The sequence below is a fragment of the Cotesia glomerata genome, linkage group LG9 (genome assembly GCF_020080835.1).
Source record: "Cotesia glomerata isolate CgM1 linkage group LG9, MPM_Cglom_v2.3, whole genome shotgun sequence".
NCBI lineage: Eukaryota > Metazoa > Arthropoda > Insecta > Hymenoptera > Braconidae > Cotesia > Cotesia glomerata.
Genome location: NC_058166.1, coordinates 11,687,905 through 11,694,278, shown reverse-complemented (window position 1 = coordinate 11,694,278; position 6,374 = coordinate 11,687,905).

Below are 6,374 nucleotides of genomic sequence, written 5' to 3'. Positions count from 1 at the left end.
AAAATTTTTTCAAATCTTTTTTTTTTAATAACTTTCAAACGGCTTGACTGATCAATTCCAAAAACTAATCAGCTCTTAACCTCAAAAAACCACGTCGATCGCCACCAGTTCGGTCAAAATCGGTTGATTCGTTCGAGAGATATCGTGAACGAAAGAGAACTGAAAAAAGTGTTTTTTCGGAATCACTCCGAAATTCCTTGTTCGATCAATTCATACTCAAAAATTCTTTGTGAAGCTTGAAAAACTGCGTCTAATGCTGCCAACCGCGTGAAAATCGGTTTATTCATTCAAAAGTTATTTAGTCTAGTCGAGAAGTTGATTTCCTGCGAAAAATAGATGCCCGTCTCCTAAAAATATGGTTGATGGCTTAAACGATCCGGAATGGCGTCTAGAAAAAGGAGTTTTTTGGATTTTTTGAGGAAACGAAAATTACAATTGTTATTAACAAAAAACCGTTAAAAAAAATAGCCGTCCAGATGTGATAGCTCAAATATTAAAGAAGATTCTGAAAGAGCCGAAAATTTTAGTAAAAAAGTTCTCGACTCCCGAAATTGTAGCTCCATTGTTTTTCTTGCTCTCCTAGCCAAAAGTACGCTCTTCCTGGCAGCAATTTACTCCAAGAACAGCAACTTTTATGGCCTTCTAACGCATGCGCGCTATCCATATTTTCTGGCTCGGCAGCACAGAACCTCGCTTTCTTTCGTATTTTCGTGGCGCGACCGGCCTATACAGCAAGTTTCAACTATATATATAAGTCACAACATCGTCTGTATGTAACATGTCAGCGCATAAACTAACCAAAAAATGTCAAAAAAATAAAAATAATTTTTAACTAGATCATTGTTTATGAACTATTTGATAATAATACTGCACAAATAATTTATATAAAAAGTTTAAAAAATAAAACATAATAGTTTTGTGAATTTTATTTGCTTTTTTTGATATTTTGATAGTTAGTAAAGCAATGTTTATAAAACGATCCATGTACTCTACAAACTTGTAATAATTTAACTTCAATCTTTCTTAGCCGTCAATTACTAGTTAAAAACTAATTTTTAATCAACTTAAAAAAATAAATTCTGTAATAAGAATGAGTTTAAATATTTGTGACAAATTCTGTGCATAATATCACTCTTAATCAGAGCATTTGTTAGTAAAGTTTAAAATAACATTTTTTTTTCAATTTATTAACTTTCATTTTTTTTTTTACACCCACCCCGACCAGCAAAGCGTCGGCTTCGCCTTGGATAGTATACTCAGATATTAGTTGGCCTCACCGTGATTCCGGTTAAGCCAAACGTCAATCCTTGGTATAAGTCGATGAGTCCATCTTCCCTTCTCCGCAGCATCCCATAGTTGTTGCCATCTTGCTATACTATGTTGTCGCTCTTCAGTTCTCAGTTCTTCAGCGCTCAGTGTAGATGACCTCTTTCGGTGGTATAGGTTCCGTCTTTCCTCAGCTAGAACTCTAAGAGCCAGAGTTCCAGAAATGACGCACACTGCCTCCTCGGATATTATGCAGAAGGCGCTTGCAACTCTCAGTGCACTTAATCGGTAGACTGGTCCGGCTTTCCTCCATGATTCTTGGGTCTCCAGCGCGTCTGCCCAAACGGATATTCCATATGTGAGCACTGGTGTGACTACTGATGACAGCAATAGTCTCCTGCTCTGCTTCGGGCCTCCAACATTCGGCATCAGTCTTGATAGACTAGTTACCACCGCTGATGCTTTAGCACTTACATGTTCGACCTGTTGCTTAAAGTCCAGTCGGGCATCCAGCGTCACCCCCAGATATCGGATGAATGGTTGCGATGCGATCTCCTGCTCGCCGACATTCAGCTTGATGTTTTCTACGATCTTTCTGCTGGTGATGAGCACAGCTTCAATTTTGTGCTTGGCTAACTCCAACTTTATCATCTCCATCCATAGGTTAATCCGGCTAAATGTGATATCGAAAGCCAGATTGATCTCTTCCAAGTGTTTCGCGACAATCACTACCGCTTCATCATCGGCATATGCAACAAGTTTTACCTCTGATGGTAATGCAACTCTCAGGAGACCATCATACATGATGTTCCACAGCAAAGGACCCAAAACCGAGCCCATTGGCACTCCTCCGGTTATTTCGTACTCCCTTGGACCGTTTTTCGTGTCATATTTGAGGACTCTGTCTGTAAAGTAGTTTGCTACCATTCTGCGCAGGTATCCTGGCACTTCTTTATCTTTGAGAGCTCGCATGATGCAGTCCCAGTTAGCGGAATTGAAGGCATTTTTGATGTCCACGGCAGCCACTAAACAATACTTCTTCCTGCTACGTTCCTATCTCTTTCCAGCGATTGCCTCCTTAGCTGTATCAACCACCAGCTTGATCGCATCCAGCGTTGATCGTCCTTTCCGGAAACCATACTGGCCTTCTGCTAGGAGTGGATCGACGACTGCTTCTATTCGTTGGTGCATTATACGCTCTAATATCTTACCCGCTGTATCCAGCATGCAGAGTGGTCGGTAGGATGATGGCTCGTCCGGTGGCTTCTTCCCTTTAGGAAGAAGTACAAGTCTTTGCTGTTTCCATCTTCTAGGAAAAATCCCTTTTTTGAGGCACGAATCGTAGGTATCTAAGAATAGATTTGGCGCTGCTTTAATAGCTGTTTTTAATGCAATATTCGGGATTCCATCCAATCCCGGCGCCTTATTATTCCCTACTCGGTTGCACGCCTCCATCAGTTCCTCTTCTGTGACAGGTGGAATGTCTTCTCGATTTACTGGCAATGAAGAATAGCCGAACTTACTTTGTCGAGGAAACAGCGTAGAAACTATTCTTTCCAGGAGCTGTGGACACGTAGGTGATGGCATTGGCTGGCGCTTCAGGTGGGTCATGACCACCCTATACGGTCTGCCCCATGGGTCCTTTTCTACCTCATCGACGAGTTCCTTCCAACAGCGTCTTTTGCTATCTTTGATGGTCTTGTTCAGTTCTCGACGGGCCTTTTTGTATTCTGCGACCAGCTCCGCAGAGTTAGGTCGTCGTTGGCCACGCTGTGATAATCTTCTCTTTTTGTGACAGGCTGTGCGAAGGGCGTTAATCTGATCATTCCACCAGTGCACCGATGGTCTTTTATTGATGCCACGCTTACGGGGCATGCAGGTGTCGCACGCCTAGGCAATTCTCGTCATTAAGTCCTTCGTCTTCTCTACAGCATTTCCTGTGATGATGGTCGAGTCACTGTCTAAGGCTACTACCAAAGCTTCCGAGTCAAAGTCTTTCACTTTCCATCCAGCTGCATTAGTTTGTCTAGTTGCTCTTTGAGGGTTCCGGCCAGCCGATATTTCCCTAAGTATTGCACTGTGGTCACTGGCGGTGTAGGTGTTTAAGACTACCCAAGAATAGTTTCCTTTCAATAAGCTGCTGCTGACGAATGTGAGGTCTATTATCGAACTAGTCTCTCCCTTGGTATATGTTGGTGTCTCACCGATGTTGAGAAGGACCACGTCCAGTGAGGCCATTGCTTCACGTAGTGCCTTGCCTCACGCATTAGTCTACTTGCTGCCCCAGTCTACCGCCCAGGAATTGAAGTCCCCTGCTATAGCTACTGGGTAGTATTGCTTTGCGTCTTCGGTCAGTCGATCCAGGAAGTCAGTAAAGTCGGCAATGGAAAGGCTAGGTGGTGCATAGCAACTATAAAAACGGATGTCGTTAATAGACGCTGCTACAAAGCCGATGCTATCATTGCTCACTATGCTCTGAAAGGGAAGTTTGCCACAGGACCAGATGACAGCCTTGGTGGTGCTGTCAATTTCCCAAGGATGGTTATTCATGTGTCTGTATGGCTCTGCTATTATTTCTAAATCAAGCTCTAATTCACGCACGGTCTGCACGAGCAGGTCATGCGCGGCCTCACAGTGATTGAGGTTAAGCTGTAATATCCTTATGTTTGATTGCTTGTCATTCTCTGGAGTGCCTCTTTGTATACCGGGCACCTGTATGTGCCGGCGTGATGGGCAGCGTTCTCTGCGCTCTTATTTTCCGCGCATAATACACACTTCGCTGGGTTTTTACAATCCGCAATCATGTGTCCTTCTTGGCCGCATCTGATGCATAGCTTGGATCGATCTGTCTTGCTTCTGCACTGGGATCCGTGGTGCCCGAAATGCCAGCATTTGTAACATTGGGTAGGTTTCCTCGTGGCTCTAATTCGGCAGTTGACCGAGCCAATTCGGATTTTACCGCTTCCTTCTAATATCTTCTGAGCTGCTGCAGCCGGTAGTGTCACGACAGCGGTTTGGGTACCTCTGTAGGCTTTGCGGATCTTGATTGTCTCTGGTGGTATTTCGCAGAGCTCCTTGGTTACCGTATGCAGGGCAGCCTGGATATCCTCCTTTGTTGTGGTGTCATCTAGGTCTCGGATCTCGATGTCTTCTTGTGGCCCTTTGCAGATCACTTTGGCCTCCTCCTTAAGAATGTTTGCGATGGTCTTTTGCAGGCCTTGGCCTTTGTCCACGCTCTTCCGCGAAATCGTAATCAGCAAGTCCCCGCTTCTGGTCTTGTTGATCTTGTCCACCGTTGAGCGAACCTGCTCATCAGGGACGTCATTCTTTATGCGACGCAAAATCTCGGCGTACTTTGCTTTCTTGGCCGGGCGGATGATCAGTGCGTTGGGTCTGATCCATTTGAGCGGTTTTTTGCGCTTAGGCTCCGGCCTGGGCTTCTTTGGAGGCTCCTTTGGGAGCTGTTCTTTGGCTAGCCTCCGTTTCTCTTTCCTTGTGTGGACATCTTTCCAATCAGTCGCGTCTTTTTTTTCGGCGTTCTGCTTCATCACGTTTTTCGGAGGACTTGGTTTCAAGTCCTTTCTCTTCGTCAATCGCCCATCTATTCCATCTGGGGAGTTTCGGTCCTTCCTCTTGTTAGACTTGTTGGAAGTATGACCTTCGTCTTTAGCATCAGATTCACCGTCACCATCGCCTCCGGTGTCCATTGATTCTTCGATCTCCACAGTAAGTTGACTGCTCTTCTCCGGCGTAAGACGAGGAGTGAGTCGTCGAGGTGACTGCCATTCTTCGTCCAGTTTTTTAAACCTTCGAAGGGCGTTAACTACCCTGGTTGCCTTGGCCTTTATCTCTTTATGGATATTGACCTTTGACAAACTCATGCAGTTCGCTGGTCAGCTTTTCGAGGCGTTCCAGCGCTTGCGTCCGCTTCATCTCAGCGCTTACTGTAATCGCTGCTTCTTGGGTGTGAGGCCCACTAATACTCCTGTCCTTTTCTTGTTTTTTCGTTTCTTCCATGATTTTGAGTAATACTCCAAAGCAAAAGGTCGTCTCCGAACGCGATGCCTCCGGAAGTGGAGGGGTGATCACTCTTACAGCTACCTCCATTGCTATAAGAGCTTTCGGTCATTGAAGTGGGAAATCTCAACCGCTTCGACCCTGCACCTGCTTCCTTCATCGGATTCCTCTTGCTCCCGTGGGTGCGGCACGTAGATGCCGGGAGTTACCACGTACACCGCGCTATAAGGATCATTTCGCACATCTCTTTCGAGCAGCGTCACCGTATCCGCTTGCATACGTGACCCTAGGTCAGATGGTGTGACCAACCCTTCCTGCCGAAAGGGGAGTTTTCGTATTTTACCGCGAGAGCTATTTTATTTCGCTCTTACCCTCTGCTCCGAAGAACAGCGAGCTTTCTCCGACCCACAAGGATACACGGACGGTGGCTGTTACTCTTCAGCTCCGATGCCAGATTTGGTCCGCGAGGGCTATTTTATTTCGCCCCAATCCGCTGATCTTACGACCGGTTAGGACCCCCCCTATCCGCCACCTGGGGACGCGCCTGGTGGGAGTTTGGCGTCTTCCGACGGGGTGCGCGCGCGTGTGTGTGTGTGTGTGTAAACCTCTCATAACTTTTTAACAGCTTGACCGATTTGATTGCGGTTGGTGCCAATCGAAAGGGTTCGACTAAACTCAGATTTTAAATACAATTTGGACCAATTCAGACTGATAGATTTTGAGAAATCTTAAAAAAACTGCGAAAAATATTTTTCAAATATTTTTTTTTTAATAACTTTCAAACGGCTCGACCGATCAATCCCAAAAACTAATTAACTCTTAACATCAAAAAACCACGTCGATCGCCACCAAACCGGTCAAAATCGGTTGATTCGTTCGTGAGTTATCGTTGACGAAAGAAATCGAAAAAAACTGTTTTTTTTTTTAATTACATCGAAACTTCCGGTCTGATCCATTTGTGTTTGAAAATATATCATAGAATTTAAAAAACTGCGTTGAATGCCGTCAACCGCGTGAAAATCGGTACATTCTATCAAAAGTTATTGCGGTTTGAAAATTCAAAAAATAGTGTTTTATTGTTCTTCTATCAA